We start from the raw sequence: 18,387 nt of genomic DNA, 5'->3' as shown, positions 1-18,387 counted from the left end.
AGCTGATGTCCTGCCCCTGGCCAGACTCATTATGCCCATCGTTGCCCCTTTAACCTTCCGTTGTCTCTCTCTGACCACCGTCACTCTCCATCGGTTCACTGAGATTGCCACACTCATTGCTTCCAACACAGCTGCTTTTCAGCTGCAGTGTGGAGACTGTTTGTGTGTGGGAAGAGACAGTGTGTGTGTGTGTTGGGGAAGAGTGAGTGTGTTGAGGTAGGTAGGAGCGGATCATTATTATCCCTACTTGAAAGAGGGAGACGCTCAGGCTGAGAAAGGAGAATTGACTTGTCTTAGGTCACAAAGCCAGTCAATGGCTGAATTGGGAATAGGACCCCCAGAGCCCTGATTTTCAAATTAACCGTCGGATCTTGAATTTCATACATTGAATGACCTCAATAAAGTGCTCTCAGATGAGCTCCAGACCAACAAGTATGCACAGTAATTATTCAGCCAGTATTTTAGGAGAACTGCAATGTTAGAGAGAATCATGAACTGCTCAGAGACAATTAATGCAGAGAAGCAGCAAAATCCATCAAACATATAACTGGTTATGACTTATTTACTTGGTCTTAAAAAAGAACAACAAGACCTGAGTCTCCTCCCTGTCATTAACCCCCTGCTCAGACAATCAGGGTAGAGACTGAGGATGGGAGGCTGAGGGGTCTCACCAGAGAGCTCAAAGGATGGCCCAGGTCACTGGCAGGGATCACTGCCCCAGCACTACTGCAGCTCCACAGTTTTGGGTGGACCTCCCACAGTGAGAGCTGCCGAGCACTCACCCGCAACACACACACACACACACACACACACACACACACACACACCCTCTCCTGGTGTTAGGAGGGGAACAGGAGAAAGGAGAAAAGAAGCAAGAGAGGAAGAGAAAGGAGGGATGGATGGAGGAAAAGGTGAATCAAAAAGGACAAACCCTAATGTCCTCAGTGATTCTAAGGGACAAGATCCCAGGTTTGGAATAAAATTCTGCCTCCTTAAGATCATGTTTTCCATGAATTCAACGGTCACCAGATGGATCAGACTGAACAGTTTCAAACCTCGAGGAGGCTCTTACCTTCTAAACAGGGTCGGCTGTTTTCAAGTAAAATCACTAAAAGGGAAGGAGAAAACTCGAAAGAGGTTCCTCCTGGCGCTCAGGTACGTGAACCGCAATATTCCCCCAGTCCTCAAAGAGAGACCTGGAGAAGGAGACTTGCTGAAGCAAAGCCACAGGGTCTCTGAGGTTTCCCTGGCCCCTCGCCCCTGTCCTGCCTGGCTGATGTCAGCATCTCTCTGTGAGGTCACCACCTCCCCACCACCTTTGGCCAATAGTCTGAGGTCCTGTAAAAGGCCTTTGTGATGTCACTGCCACACCCCTCCCTTGCTGGGCTAATGTCCTGCCCCTGGCCAGGCACTTTGGAGGTTTGAGCTACTCCCTGTGGATCACCCCACTCAAGGAGCATTCGTTCTAGGAAGCAAGCCAGCTAGACAGGAAAACATCAGACGCTGCTGCTCCCAATGCTACATTCAGTTTTAAAGAAATTAGTCGACTTTATGGCTAGAAGAGACCATTAGAGCATCTAATCTGACCCCTGCATATCACAGGCCTCCTGTATGACACACTAGCTACTTTTGGGGTAAACACATTCCAGAAAGGCATCTAGTCTTCATGAAATGACGTCATGAGACAGAGAATCCACCACTTTCCTTGGTAACTTGTTCCTGTGGTGAATCAACCTCGCTGTTGAGTATTTGTGCCTTAATTGTAATATGAATTTGTCTCTTTTCACCTTAGGACCCGGCGAGGTGGGAGTGTGCCAGACCTTGGGCTGCAGCCCAAGCCGGAACTTCTACATGACAATTAAACAGCCCCACAGCCTGAGTCGTATGAGCCCAAGGCAGTGGTACGGGCCAGCCACCGGTGTGTAACAAGTTTGCGTGGAGAATTTGCGGCAAAACTGGGAACTGAACCCACATTGTTTCAATTCTTGCCTCCCCCCTTAACCGCAAGCCCAGCGTGTGTGTGTACAGCATTGTTTTGGTCTGTGTTTGCCTTGTATTGGCTTCCAAGGGAGGCTGTGGAATTTCCTTCATTGGGGGTTTTTAAGACCAGGTTAGAGATACGCCAGTCTGCAAATGTCTAGGGATACTTGGTCCTGCCTCAGCACAGCGGGCTGGAGTAGATGACTTCTCAAGATCCCTTCCAGACCTACATTGAAATAATTCTCTTTTGTGCTGCGTCATGTTCTACGCTGAGCTGTTTTGCATGGTGCCATTTGGAACTGTGATCGCACCATTTTGTGTAGCAGTTTTATGGTGAATTGTTTTGCCTCAGCTTGTTTTCCATTGTGTACTTTTGTCCTAGGATGTCATAGTTCGCATCGTGTTGAATTTTCCTGACACTATGTTGTGGTGAGTTTTATTCTGTATGTTGTGTTTTTATATGTATATATTGCATAGCATCCTAGAAATGTAGGGCTAGATAGGACCTCAAGATGTCATCAAGTCCAGCTTTCTCTGCTGAGGCAGGAACAAGTATATGTAGATTATCTATGACAGAGCTTTGTCCTATTTGTTCTTAAAAACTACCAGGAAAGAGACTCCCAGCCCCTTGTAAGACTGTTCCAGAGCTGAACTGCCTTAGCTCTGGGGACACCCACACAGATTTTAGTGGTGAGCAGCTCTGGAGAGAGAGAGGAGACCCCAGTGAGTGGGCAGTTGGATAAAGAGACTAAAGTTGGGAGGAGAAACATTGACGTGTCCAAGGTCACCCAGGCTGTCTGTGACCGAGCTAGAAATAGGTTCTAGTGCCACCGTACTGCTGTTTCTGAAGGTCTCTGCCACACTGCTGTTTTAGGCACTGGTGCAAACCCTTAGTGTAGACAGAATTTACACTAGTGCACTCTGGCACTGGTGCACCATGTCCCAGTTTGAAGGTTTGGGGTGGGGAGAGGGGCTGTGACCTCCCTGAGGCCTGAGGCTGACTGAACGGTGCAGCTGGTAACGGAGGGGCAGCACTGAGTGCTGGAGGTATGAGCCAGGAGCACAGCCCCACAGGACTGGACACTGACTTCTCCTGACCCAGGGGACACACCCCCAGCGAGGTGGTTTGTCCATGGATGTGCAGGCTGTCTTGGCAGAGCAGCTCACTTGCAATCCCTGCACACCTCTTCCTACAGTGTGCACTGGGGATCTTTCCAAGCTGCGAGTGACAGGGCTCGGGAGTTAACAGGATCTGTTCCTGGCTCTGTCATGGACCTGTTTGGTGACCTTGGGGAAGTCACAGCTCCTCTCTCTGTAACACTGTCTTCAGTGACTCGAGAGCACTAGCACCAGCCTCAGGCAGACTGGTGAGAAGCAGGGCACAAACCCCAAATTGGGTGTGAGGTCTGTATGGAGATTTCACCAACCAAGTATCCAGTGTAAACGCTTCAGGCATTGTAACAGCATTAACATGGAATCACAGACAGTCCTCTTGGGTGATCCCATATATCTCACCACGCAGGTGAGCTCACCTTTGTGACAGGTGGTCCCTTACTCCAGGGGTTCCCAACCTATTTCTTTCTGAGCCCCCCACCCCCTACCCCCCCACCCCCACACACGCTATAAAACTCCACTGCCCATGTGGGCCACAATAACTGGTTTTCTGCATATAAAATCCAGGGCTGGCGTTAGGGGTAGCAAGCAGGGCAACTGCCTGCGGCCCCATGCCACAGGGGCCCCCGCAAAGCTACATTGCTTAGGCTTTGGCTTCAGCCCTGGTGATGGGGCTCAGGGCCCTGGACTTCAGCCCCCTGCGCTGGGACTTCAGCTTTCTGCCCTGGGACTCAGTGAGTCTAATGCCGGCTTTGCTTGGCAGCCCCTGAAAGCTGCTCACGGCCCCCCAGGGGGGCCCTGGTTGAGAACCACTGCCTTACAGCACGAATCACAGCAATGTTCAAGTTACTGCCAGTCCCAAAGGACCCGTCACTTCCTTAGGTCAATTAAATCTTAGATCTTCCAACAAAGACAGCCAGTCCTGTCATAACCTGTATTAAGACTTATTTAAAAGGAAACGAGAGTTGTTAACAAAGTTAAAGCAGGTAATCCTATAGATGCAGATGAGTTGCAGTCTTAAATTTCAAAGGTAATAGAAGCTTCTGTAATAAGCAAGCTCTACATATTCTTTAGGACTAACTCAGGCTAAGCAGCTGGGGATCTCTTGCTTATGCCTAGAAACTTTGCCCCCAGAGTCCAGGCAGCATACAATCAGTTCCTTCTCTATGGGGTTTTTCATCCCCTTCCTACCATGTGGTCTGAGCAGGAAACTTAGCTACTGGGAAGTGAAGAGCACAACAACAGTCTTGTGTCTTTGTTAACATCCCATAATAGTCTCTCTGGTGTTGATGGACCTTTCCTGCCAGGCAGGGTGTAATGCATTCTGTTGCCAATCAGCACTTCACATTGGTAAAGTCTCTCTCCTGTTTGGTGATTTACAGAGCCACAGAGGCTCACAATGCAACTAGTCAGATGTTAACTCAGGCAGCAACTTACAAGTATTCAATAAAGTCTAAACACAAAACACATTCTTATGTTCACAGTCTGTATGAGGAGTATCTACTCATTTGGACTCACTGGGGAGCCACAGAAAGAAACAAGGTGTGCTGAGGCAAGAAGGCCCAGTCTCAGAGCCCCCAGGGTCACGCTTCCCAAAAGCTAAAACTAGGCCCAGCCCATGAAAGGGGCACTCCCAGGAGAGACTGTATAAAGGCTGGAGCATCAAATAACTTAGTTAATCTGAGAGAGCTGCCTTGGGGACAATGACAGGGCACTCAAGGCAGGATGAAGTATTATCTAGACCAGGAGTGGCCAACCTGAGCCTGAGAAAGAGCCAGAATTTACCAATATACATTGCTAAAGAATCATCAGCTCCCACCCCCTGCTCCCAGTGCCTCCCACCCATGGGAAGCCACACTAATCAGCACCCCCCCTCCTCGCACTCCCGATCAGCTGCTCATGCTATGCAAGACACTCGGTGGGGGGGACGGGGGGGAAGGAGCGGGGGCAATGCAGGCTCAGGGAAGGGGGTTGGAAGGGGGGGAGGTGGGGCAGGGCCAGTAGCTGAGAAGTTAGCACACCCAGCACATTGGAAAGTTGGTGCCTGTAGCACCAGCCCCGGAGTTGGTGCCTGTACAAGGAGCTGCGTATTAAATTCTAAAGAGCCACATGTTGGCCACCCCTGATCTAGACCATCCCTGAGAGGTATTTGTCCAGCCTGCTCTTAAAAATCCCCAATGATGGAGATTCCACAACCTCCCTAGGCAATTTATTCCAGTGCTTAACCACCCTGACAGGAGTTTTTCCTAATGTCCAACCTAAACCTTCCTTGCTGCAATTTAAGCCCATTGCTTCTTGTCCTGTCCTCAGAGGTTAAGAACAATGTTTCTCCTTCCTCCTTGAAATGAACTTTTATGTACTTGAAAGCTGATCATATCTTCTCCTGACTAAAGAAACACAATTTTTTCAGTCTTCCCTCATAGGTGATGTTTTCTAGACCTTTAATCATTTTTATTGCTCTTCTCTGGACTTTCTCCAATTTTTCCACATCTTTCCTGAAATGTGGCACCCAGAACTGGACACATTACTCCAGTTGAGGCCTAATCAGTGCAGAGTAGAGCGGAAGAATTACTTCTCATGTCTTGCTTACAATACTCCTGCTAATACATCTCAGGATTATACTTGGGTTTTTTCCAACAGTGTAACACTGTTGACTCATATTTAGATTGTGATCCACTGACTCTCCCAGATCCGTTTCTCCTGTGCTCCTTCCTAGGCAGTCATTTCCTGTCTTGTATGTGTGCAACAGATTGTTCCTTCCTAAGTGGAGTACTTTGGATTTGTCCTCATTGAATTTCATCCTATATTCTCCAGTTTGTCCAGATCATTTTGAATTGTAATTCTAGCCTCCAAAGCACTTGCAGCCCCTTCCAGTTTGGTATCATCTACAAACGGTATAAGTGTAACAGAGAGACTCTGCTACTGGGAGGGTTTCACTATGTCTAGGAGGGTTACACCCTGGTGGGAGGGGGCTAGGCATGTACTGGAATAAGGTCATTTTGTGCTACACAGTGTGGCAGAACCTAGAATGTACATTACCAGGGAAAAATGCTGGGGGGAATTGACATGTGGAAAGGACAGAAACCCTGTCTGAATTCTCTCATTTTGCCCTTCTTGCCCTGGCAGGCTACAGAATAATGTCCACCTTTCGCCCCAAATCATCCCCTCCTCCCAGCAGGAAGGAAACGGCTGCAATGGAGCTGGCTCAGGTAAGGGATTATCAGGGAGCTGGTGGTGGGTTCTGCTTGGAGGGAGAGGAGAAGTAAATGTATAGGAGGGCGGGAGCTGCTAGAGGTAGTGGGAGGCAGGAATTGTCTAGGGTGTGGAATGGGAGGGGAAAGGATGTGACAAACCTGCTGAGACTTGTGTACTCTAGGGTGTGATGGGCTGTCACCCCGGGGGTGCAGTCTGGGGCTTCTGGGAAAACTGTCCCTCTAACCTCAAACTGGGTTGGCCCTTCTCACACTGCCAGCCTCTCCAGGCCCTGTTATTACCCAACAGGACAGCAGGTGGCACCACGCATCCAACTAAGCTACCTGAGTGCGTTACCTAAGCCACTCAAAGACAGATAGAAGACAAAAGCCAATTTCCCAGCCATAAGTGGTAGCAAACAGATCAAAGCAGATTACTTAACAAATAACCAAAAACTCAAACTAAGCTTAACATACTATCTGGATAGAATTTGAATTAGCAGTTTCTCACCCTGACTGATGCTACAAGCACAAGAGGGCTATCTAGAGATAGCATAATTATAATCAGCCAATCATAACCTCTCCATAGACCCTTTATGTGACCACCTTTATACAATATTGGCTGCAAATATAGAACAGTGGTGGCAACGGTGATCTATACAGTTACAGATTATGTCAATAACGTCACAGGAGGTGACATGGTATCAGTGAGACTGATACTGGAATACTGCCTCCAGTTTTGGTGTCCTCATTTGAAAAAGATGGTGTGAAATTGGAGTTGAGGCAGCAAAGAGCCACCAAATGTTCTGAGGGCTGGAGAAAAATGCCTTCTAGTGAGCTATTGAAAGAGCTCAACCTGTTTAGCTTCTCAAAAGAAGATTGAAAGGTCACTTCATTGAAATGTTGAAGTGCCTTACTGGAGAGGAAAGATTGGCTATGAAAGGGCTCTTTAATGTAGCAGACAAAGGCATAAAAAAACCCAATGGCGGGAAGGTGGAAAGAGACAAATTCATATTACAATTAAGGCACAAATATTCAACAGCGAGGATGATTCACCACAGGAACAAGCTACCAAGGAAAGTGGTGGATTCTCCGTCTCGTGACATCATTTCATGAAGACTAGATGCCTTTCTTGAATGTGTTTACCCCAAAAGTAGCTAGTGCTCCTTGAGTGGGGTGATCCACAGGGAGTAGCTCAAACCTTCAAAGTGCCTGGCCGGGGGCAGGACATTAGCCCAGCAAGGGAGGGGTGTGGCAGTGACATCACAGACATCACAAAGGCCTTTTGCAGGGGCTCAGACATATAAGACGTTGACAACGACAGTCTTTCCATCCCAACAATAACTCACGAGGATGTTAAGAGAAGCTATTACAGTTAGACATGTTTAAATAAGCAGGTCCAGATAACTTGTATTAAGAGTTTTGAAAGACCTGGTGGAGGACTGTTAATGTTGATTTTAATTAGGACTTGGACCAATGGGGAAATTCCAGAAGAATGGAATAAAGCTAATGCTGTGCCAATATTTAAAAAGTGTAAAAGAGATGACCCAGCTAATTACAAGCGTGTTAGTCCGATACTGGGCAAGATAATAGAGCAGCGAATATGGATTTAATTAATAAAGAGGTAAAGGAGGGTAATATAATTAGTACCAATTAACAAAGGTTCAGAGACAACAGATCCAATCAATCTAACTGGATATCCTTATTGGGTGAGATCAAAAGTTTGGTTGCAGCTAATAGTATTGATGAGCTGAGAGGTGAAAACATTACCTAGTCTTCTGTAAGGCATATGACTTGGTTCAGCACAATATTTTGACTAGAAAACTAGAAAGATACAAAATAAACACAGCATACATTAAACAGATTAAAAACTATGATTGTAAATGGGGAACCATGCTTGAGTAGATTTCTTTCTAGAGGGTTCCCACAAGGATTGGTTTTGGCCCTGTGCTATTTAACATTCTTATCAATGACTTGGAAGAGAATATAAAATCATCATTGATAAAGTTTGCAGTTGCCACAAAGATTGGGGTTCGTGGTAACTAATGAAGTGTCAGAAGATTCAGGCTCCAGCACTGGGAGTCCGGGAAGTTTTCCCAGCCCTGGCTGGAGGGTTATTTCCTGTTCCACAAAGAGTGGAAGTTCCATTCCCAACTCCTGTGCCTTGAAATTAGGCCCTGACACTACACCACACATTCAGCATAGTGGTATGATTATAAAATGATTAGGACATAATTATGTTGCATTTTGTGCAAGATGCGTGTTCAGTGTCATTGGAAAAGTTATGATTTGCTGAATATGACTGTCCTATTTGTGCGCATGTATCATGTTCGTAACTGAAGTTATGGATATTGACTCTGTATCTGTATTTCAAATGTGTTTACTCTGGGTAACACTCACAAAAAGCCTTTCAGGTACAACAAAGAAGCCAGACAGTGTTCATGGCTCATCAAGAAAGACAATGGACCGTGGAAGAGCTTAGCCCTCTTGTGAATTTTTCAGCTAGCCTATGAGCCATGGCTACTATGACTCAGCAGGGCATGCTAGGGCATGTGAGCAGACCACATGACAACAAACTCCATTTTGGTACCTGTATTTTTCCACAAACTGGACTGGGAAACAAGTTTGGAACAAATGGTTCCCGCAATATGGAAAAGCTACATAAGGTGGAGTGTGACATCATTTCTTGGCCTCATTCCCCACACAAGAGAACTCCTGGAAACACCTGAGGAAGAAAGACTGAACTGGGGGAACTGCTGGTCCCAGGGTAAAGGGATTTTTAGCTTGTGTATGGAAACTTGGTGAACTGCTTGTATCATCAGTCAGGGTGAGAAACTGCTATTCAAATTCTATCCAGATAGTATGTTAAGCTTAGTTTGAGTTTTTGGTTATTTGTTAAGTAATCTGCTTTGATCTGTTTGCTACCACTTATGGCTGGGAAATTGGCTTTTGTCTTCTATCTGTCTTTGAGTGGCTTAGGTAAAGCACTCAGGTAGCTTAGTTGGATGCGTGGTGCCACCTGCTGTCCTGTTGGGTAATAACAGGGCCTGGAGAGGCTGGCAGTGTGAGAAGGGCCAACCCAGTTTGAGGGTTAGAGGGACAGTGTTTCCCAGAAGCCCCCCAGACTGCACCCCCGAGTTGACAGCCCATCACACCCTAGAGTACACAAGTCTCAGCAGGTTTGTCACATCATTTCCCCTCCCATTCCACACCCTAGACAGTTCCTGCCTCCCACTACCTCTAGCAGCTCCCACCCTCCTATTCATTTACTTCTCCTCTCCCTCCAAGCAGAACCCACCACCAGCTCCCTGATAATCCCTTACCTGAGCCAGCTCCATTGCAGCCGTTTCCTTCCTACTGGGAGGAGGGGATGATTTAGGGTGAAAGGTGGACATTATTCTGTAGCCTGCCAGGGCAAGAAGGGCAAAATGAGAGAATTCAGACAGGGTTTCTGTCCTTTCCACATGTCAATTCCCCCCAGCATTTTTCCCTGGTAATGGACATTCTAGGTTCTGCCACACTGTGTAGCACAAAATGACCTTATTCCAGTACAGGCCTAGCCCCCTCCCACCAGGGTGCAACCCTCCTAGACATAGTGAAACCCTCCCAGTAGCAGAGTCTCTCTGTTACACTTATACCGTTTGTAGATGATACCAAACTGGGAGGGGCTGCAAGTGCTTTGGAGGCTAGAATTACAATTCAAAATGATCTGGACAAACTGGAGAATATAGGATGAAATTCAATGAGGACAAATCCAAAGTACTCCACTTAGGAAGGAACAATCAGTTGCACACATACAAGACAGGAAATGACTGCCTAGGAAGGAGCACAGGAGAAACGGATCTGGGAGAGTCAGTGGATCACAAGCTAAATATGAGTCAACAGTGTTACACTGTTGGAAAAAACCCAAGTATAATCCTGAGATGTATTAGCAGGAGTATTGTAAGCAAGACATGAGAAGTAATTCTTCCGCTCTACTCTGCACTGATTAGGCCTCAACTGGAGTAATGTGTCCAGTTCTGGGTGCCACATTTCAGGAAAGATGTGGAAAAATTGGACAAAGTCCAGAGAAGAGCAATAAAAATGATTAAAGGTCTAGAAAACATCACCTATGAGGGAAGACTGAAAAAATTGTGTTTGTTTAGTCAGGAGAAGATATGATCAGCTTTCAAGTACATAAAAGTTCATTTCAAGGAGGAAGGAGAAACATTGTTCTTAACCTCTGAGGACAGGACAAGAAGCAATGGGCTTAAATTGCAGCAAGGACAGTTTAGGTTGGACATTAGGAAAAATTTCCTATCAGGATGGTTAAGCACTGGAGTAAATTGCCTAGGGAGTTTATGAAATCTCCATCATTGGAGATTTTTAAGAGCAGGTTAGACAAACACCTGTCAGGGATGGTCTAGATCAGGGGTGGCCAACATGTAGCTCTTTAGAATTTAATACGCAGCTCCTTGTACAGGCACCAACTCCGGGGCTGGTGCTACAGGCACCAACTTTCCAATGTGCTGGGTGTGCTCACTACTCAGCTACAGGCCCTGCCCCCACTCCACCCCTTCCCACCCCCTTCCCTGAGCCTGCCGTGCCCACGCCCATCCCCGTCCCCCACCGAGTGTCTTGCATAGCATGAGCAGCTGATCGGGAGTGCGAGGAGGGGGGGTGCTGATTAGTGTGGCTTCCCATGGGTGGGAGGCACTGGGAGCAGGGGGTGGGAGCTGATGATTCTTTAGCAATGTATATTGGTAAATTCTGGCTCTTTCTCAGGCTCAGGTTGGCCACTCCTAGTCTAGATAATACTTCATCCTGCCTTGAGTGCCCTGTCATTGTCCCCAAGGCAGCTCTCTCAGATTAACTAAGTTATTTGATGCTCCAGCCTTTACACAGTCTCTCCTGGGAGTGCCCCTTTCATGGGCTGGGCCTAGTTTTAGCTTTTGGGAAGCGTGACCCTGGGGCTCTGGGATTGGGCCTTCTTGCCTCAGCACACCTTGTTTCTTTCTGTGGCTCCCCAGTGAGTCCAAATGAGTAGATACTCCTCATACAGACTGTGAACATAAGAATGTGTTTTGTGTTTAGACTTTATTGAATACTTGTAAGTTGCTGCCTGAGTTAACATCTGACTAGTTGCATTGTGAGCCTCTGTGGCTCTGTAAATCACCAAACAGGAGAGAGACTTTACCAATGTGAAGTGCTGATTGGCAACAGAATGCATTACACCCTGCCTGGCAGGAAAGGTCCATCAACACCAGAGAGACTATTATGGGATGTTAACAAAGACACAAGACTGTTGTTGTGCTCTTCACTTCCCAGTAGCTAAGTTTCCTGCTCAGACCACATGGTAGGAAGGGGATGAAAACCCCATAGAGAAGGAACTGATTGTCTGTATGCTGCCTGGACTCTGGGGCAAAGTTTCTAGGCATAAGCAAGAGATCCCCAGCTGCTTAGCCTGAGTTAGTCCTAAAGAATATGTAGAGCTTGCTTATTACAGAAGCTTCTATTACCTTTGAAATTTAAGACTGCAACTCATCTGCATCTATAGGATTACCTGCTTTAACTTTGTTAACAACTCTCGTTTCCTTTTAAATAAGTCTTAATACAGGTTATGACAGGACTGGCTACAAGTGTCTTTGTTGGAAGATCTAAGATTTAATTGACCTAAGGAAGTGACGGGTCCTTTGGGACTGGCAGTAACTTGAACATTGCTGTGATTCGTGCTGTAAGGCAGTGGGTCTCAACCAGGCCCCCCCTGGGGGGCCGTGAGCAGCTTTCAGGGGGCTGCCAAGCAAAGCCGGCATTAGACTCACTGAGTCCCAGGGCAGAAAGCTGAAGTCCCAGCGCAGGGGCTGAAGTCCAGGGCCCTGAGCCCCATCACCAGGGCTGAAGCCAAAGCCTAAGCAATGTAGCTTATGGGGGCCCCTGTGGCATGGGGCCGCAGGCAGTTGCCCTGCTTGCTACCCCTAACGCCAGCCCTGGATTTTATATGCAGAAAACCAGTTATTGTGGCCCTCATGGGCAGTAGAGTTTTTATAGCGTGTGGGGGTGGGGGTAGGGGTGGGGGCTCAGAAAGAAAAAGGTTGGGAACCCTGGAGTAAGGGACCACCTGTCACAAAGGTGAGCTCACCTGCGTGGTGAGATATATGGGATCACCCAAGAGGACTGTCTGTGATTCCATGTTAATGCTGTTACAATGCCTGAAGCGTTTACACTGGATACTTGGTTGGTGAAATCTCCATACAGACCTCACACCCAATTTGGGGTTTGTGCCCTGCTTCTCACCAGTCTGCCTGAGGCTGGTGCTAGTGCTCTCGAGTCACTGAAGACAGTGTTACAGAGAGAGGAGCTGTGACTTCCCCAAGGTCACCAAACAGGTCCATGACAGAGCCAGGAACAGATCCTGTTAACTCCCGAGCCCTGTCACTCGCAGCTTGGAAAGATCCCCAGTGCACACTGTAGGAAGAGGTGTGCAGGGATTGCAAGTGAGCTGCTCTGCCAAGACAGCCTGCACATCCATGGACAAACCACCTCGCTGGGGGTGTGTCCCCTGGGTTAGGAGAAGTCAGTGTCCAGTCCTGTGGGGCTGTGCTCCTGGCTCATACCTCCAGCACTCAGTGCTGCCCCTCCGTTACCAGCTGCACCGTTCAGTCAGCCTCAGGCCTCAGGGAGGTCACAGCCCCTCTCCCCACCCCAAACCTTCAAACTGGGACATGGTGCACCAGTGCCAGAGTGCACTAGTGTAAATTCTGTCTACACTAAGGGTTTGCACCAGTGCCTAAAACAGCAGTGTGGCAGAGACCTTCAGAAACAGCAGTACGGTGGCACTAGAACCTATTTCTAGCTCGGTCACAGACAGCCTGGGTGACCTTGGACACGTCAATGTTTCTCCTCCCAACTTTATTCTCTTTATCCAACTGCCCACTCACTGGGGTCTCCTCTCTCTCTCCAGAGCTGCTCACCACTAAAATCTGTGTGGGTGTCCCCAGAGCTAAGGCAGTTCAGCTCTGGAACAGTCTTACAAGGGGGCTGGGGAGTCTCTTTCCCTGGTAGTTTTTAAGAACAAATAGGACAAAGCTCTGTCATAGATAATCTACATATACTTGTTCCTGCCTCAGCAGAGAAAGCTGGACTTGATGACATCTTGAGGTCCTATCTAGCCCTACATTTCTAGGATGCTATGCAATATATACATATAAAAACACAACATACAGAATAAAACTCACCACAACATAGTGTCAGGAAAATTCAGGGGGAAAAAAAACACAACCTACACTCCACAGCATAAAATGACAATACAAAGGAAAAGAAAGCAACACGATGCGAACTATGACATCCTAGGACAAAAGTACACAATGGAAAACAAGCTGAGGCAAAACAATTCACCATAAAACAGCTACACAAAATGGTGCGATCACAGTTCCAAATGGCACCATGCAAAACAGCTCAGCGTAGAACATGACGCAGCACAAAAGAGAATTATTTCAATGTAGGTCTGGAAGGGATCTTGAGAAGTCATCTACTCCAGCCCGCTGTGTTGAGGCAGGACCAAGTATCCCTAGACATTTGCAGACTGGCGTATCTCTAACCTGGTCTTAAAAACCCCCAATGAAGGAAATTCCACAGCCTCCCTTGGAAGCCAATACAAGGCAAACACAGACCAAAACAATGCTGTACACACACACGCTGGGCTTGCGGTTAAGGGGGGAGGCAAGAATTGAAACAATCTGGGTTCAGTTCCCAGTTTTGCCGCAAATTCTCCACGCAAACTTGTTACACACCGGTGGCTGGCCCGTACCACTGACTTGGGCTCACACGACTCAGGCTGTGGGGCTGTTTAATTGTCATGTAGAAGTTCCGGCTTGGGCTGCAGCCCAAGGTCTGGCACACTCCCACCTCGCCGGGTCCTAAGGTGAAAAGAGACAAATTCATATTACAATTAAGGCACAAATATTCAACAGCGAGGATGATTCACCAGAGGAACAAGTTACCAAGGAAATTGGTGCATTCTCCATCTCGTGACGTCATTTCATGAAGACTAGATGCCTTTCTGGAATGTGTTTACCCCAAAAGTAGCTAGTGTGTCATACAGGAGGCCTGTGATATGCAGGGGTAAGATTAGATGCTCCAATGGTCTCTTCTAGCCATAAAGTCGACTAATTCCTAAAAAACTGAGTGTAGCATTGGGAGCAGCGTCTGATGTTTTACTGTCTAGCTGGCTTTCTTCCTAGAACGAATGCTCCTTGAGTGGGGTGATCCACAGGGAGTAGCTCAAACCTCCAAAGTGCCTGGCCAGGGGCAGGACATTAGCTCAGCAAGGGAGGGGTGTGGCAGTGACATCACAAAGGCCTTTGCAGGACCTCAGACTATTGGCCAAAGGTGGTGGGGAGGTGGTGACCTCACAGAGGATGCTGACATCAGCCAGGCAGGACAGGGCGAGGGGCCAGGGAAACCTCAGAGACCCTGTGGCTTTGCTTCAGCAAGTCTCCTTCTCCAGGTCTCTCTTTGAGGACTGGGGGAATATTGCGGTTCACGTACCTGAGCGCCAGGAGGAACCTCTTTCGAGTTTTCTCTTTCCCTTTTAGTGATTTTACTTGAAAACAGCCGACCCTGTTTAGAGGGTTAGAGCCTCCTCAAGGTTTGAAACTGTTCAGTCTGATCCATCTGGTGACAGTTGAATTCATGGAAAACATGATCTTAAGGAGGCAGAATTTTATTCCAAACCAAAACTGTGGAGCTGCAGTAGTGCTGGGGCAGTGATCCCCACCAGTGACCTGGGCCATCCTTTGAGCTCTCTGGTGAGACCCCTCAGCCTTCCATCCTCAGTCTCTACCCTGATTGTCTGAGCAGGGGGTTAATGACAGGGAGGAGACTCAGGTCTTGTTGTTCTTTTTTAAGACCAAGTAAATAAGTCATAACCACTTATATGTTTGATGGATTTTGCTGCTTCTCTGCATTAATTGTCTCTGAGCAGTTCATGATTCTCTCTAACATTGCAGTTCTCCTAAAATACTGGCTGAATAATTACTGTGCATACTTGTTGGTCTGGAGCTCATCTGAGAGCACTTTATTGAGGTCATTCAATGTATGAAATTCAAGATCCGACGGTTAATTTGAAAATCAGGGCTCTGGGGGTCCTATTCCCAATTCAGCCATTGACTGGCTTTGTGACCTAAGACAAGTCAATTCTCCTTTCTCAGCCTGAGTGTCTCCCTCTTTCAAGTAGGTATAATAATGATCCGCTCCTACCTACCTCAACACACTCACTCTTCCCCAACACACACACACACTGTCTCTCCCCACACACAAACAGTCTCCACACTGCAGCTGAAAAGCAGCTGTGTTGGAAGCAATGAGTGTGGCAATCTCAGTGAACCGATGGAGAGTGACGGTGGTCAGAGAGAGACAACGGAAGGTTAAAGGGGCAACGATGGGCATAATGAGTCTGGCCAGGGGCAGGACATCAGCTTTGAGGGGAGGGGTGGGGGTGGCAGTGACATCACAAAGGCCTTTTGCAGGAACTCGGCCTATTGGGCAAAGGTGGTGGGGAGGGGGTGACCTCACAGAGAGACCCCGACATCAGCCGGGCAGGACAGAGGTGCAGGGCCAGGCCAGTCTCTGAGACCTCCCGGCTTTGCTGCCGCAAGTCTCCTTCGCGAGGTCTCTCCTCGAGGGCTGAGAGAGAATTAGGATTCAGAGTTGTGAGCATGAGGAGGAACCTCTGTGGAGTTTTCTCCTTTCCTACCACTGATTGTGCTGAAAACAAACTTCCCTTTGAGAAGGTAAGAGGCTCAGAGAGGTTTGGAACCTGTTCCGTCTGATCCACCTGGCACAGGCAGCATTCTAGGCACAGACAGCGCTGGCTTCAGGTGGCAGAATTTGATTTCCTCCCTAGGTTTTGATGATTGGAATCCCTGGGGACATTGGGGTGTATCCTTTTGGTTTATCTTTTCCTCTTTCCTCCCTCCTTTCTCCTCTTCTCTTGCTTCTTTTTCCCTTTTCCAGATTCCCTCCTCTACCTAGGAGGGATGGGTCTGGAGTGCGGGCAGGGGAGGGTATTGCTCTCATTGCGGGAGGTCCTCACCAAGAGGTGGGTCTGGGTCTGAGAGTGATCCTCTGATGCTGTCCTGGGCCATCCTTTGGGACATCTGGTGAGACCCTCAGCCTCCTGCCACTCAGAGTCTCTGAGCAGGGGGCTATCGACACCAAGGAGACTCAGGTCAGTTTGGTCTCTTTTCAAATCAGGCAAATAAGTCACAACCAATCCAATGTATGGAATTAATCTTGCTGCTTCTCTCCATTAATTGTCTCTTGGCAGGTCATGATTTTCATTAATGTCCTAGGTCTTCTAAAATACTTGCTGAATAATTACTATGAACCACTGTTGGTCTCTAGCTCACTTGAGGGCACTTTATTCTGATCACTCAATGTGTGAAATTCAAGATGTGAGAGAGAGGCTGAAAGTCAGGAGCAGTGTTTCCTCTAATTTGTTATGTCCATGTGTGGAATGAATTTTGTTTTGGGCACAAATATGGAGGTGAGGTGTGACACATCACCTGCATATTGCGCTCCTTACAAAATTCATTCTGCACATGGATGGTGTGTGGCAGGGGTGAGGCTGAAAGGTTTGGAGTGTGGGAGAGGCTCGGGGGGGGGGGGTTGGGGCGCAGTGATGTGAGGGCTCCGGCTGGCGGTGCAGGCTCTGGAGTGGGGCTAGCGATGAGGGTCTCAGCATTGGAGCAGAGGGTAGGGCGCAGGGCTGAGGGCTCTGGGGTGGGGCTGAGAATGAGGAGATTGGGGAGCAGGTTGCCCCAGGGAGAAAGAACTGCCCCCTCCAGCCCTCTCTCCCCACAGCAGCTCAGGGCCAGATGAGAGGGCACCTGTCTCCAAGCCGCAGCAGCGCCGGTGGGGCTGGGTTGGGACTGAGGGAGGCGACAGGATTTATTTTTCCGAAGTCAAAAGGAGGAAGGGATGGAGTTATGCTTCAGTTTTTACCTCATAAACTTATTCCTGTCTAACCTACAGGACACTATAGGAATAAGACACTATGTCATGTGGTGACATCACAAGAGCAGAGGATGTGAGAACTACAGCAACTGAGATGGTGGGGGATTTAGAGTCGGATTGTTTCAAATGCTGCATTTGTCGGCTGACATTTAACAGCAACGCTTAGCTAACACAATGGAGAAAGGAATTCTCTGCTAAAGATTCAACCTGCCCCTTTGGCCAACTCCACCCCTTCCCTGACCGGAGTGTGCTCAGAACACCTCTCCCGCCAGCCTCCCCCCCATACACACACACAAGCCCACAGCTGGGCACCCAGCACAAAGCAAGGGAGGGGGTTGCTTGGCTTGTTTTACTTTTTACTTTTCAAAAGGCTTTTGAAAAGCATTTTCTGCCCCTGTTCCCCATGGTGAGGAAGCAGATGATTAGTTAAACAAAAGTTAAACAAAAGTTAAAAGGTAGAGTGATTAAAATGAAATCCCTGCAAGTTGCATGGGCCCTTTTTAAAGACACCATAATAGAGGCCCAACTTCAATGTATACCCCAAATTAAGAAACACAGTAAAAGAACTAAAAAAGAGCCATCGTGGCTTAACAACCATGTAAAAGAAGTAGTGAGAGATAAAAGACTTCCTTTAAAAAGTGGAAGTCAAATCCTAGTGAGGCAAATAGAAAGGAGCATAAACACTGCCAACTTAAGTGCAAGAGTGTAATAAGAAAAGCCAAAGAGGAGTTTGAAGAACGGCTAGCCAAAAACTCCACAGGTAATAACAAAATGTTTTTTAAGTACATCAGAAGCAGGAAGCCTGCTAAACAACCAGTGGGGCCCCTTGACGATCAAAATACAAAAGGAGCGCTTAATGACGATAAAGTCATTGCGGAGAAACTAAATGAATTCTTTGCTTCAGTCTTCACGGCTGAGGATGTTAGGAAGATTCCCAAACATGAGCTGGCTTTTGTAGGTGACAAATCTGAGGAACTGTCACAGATTGAAGTGTCACTAGAGGAGGTTTTGGAATTAATTGATAAACTCAACATTAACAAGTCACCGGGACCAGATGGCATTCACCCAAGAGTTCTGAAAGAACTCAAATGTGAAGTTGCGGAACTAT

Source organism: Mauremys reevesii, linkage group 17 (assembly GCF_016161935.1).
Source record: "Mauremys reevesii isolate NIE-2019 linkage group 17, ASM1616193v1, whole genome shotgun sequence".
NCBI classification, from domain to species: domain Eukaryota; kingdom Metazoa; phylum Chordata; order Testudines; family Geoemydidae; genus Mauremys; species Mauremys reevesii.
Note: the sequence above shows the minus strand (reverse complement) of the source record.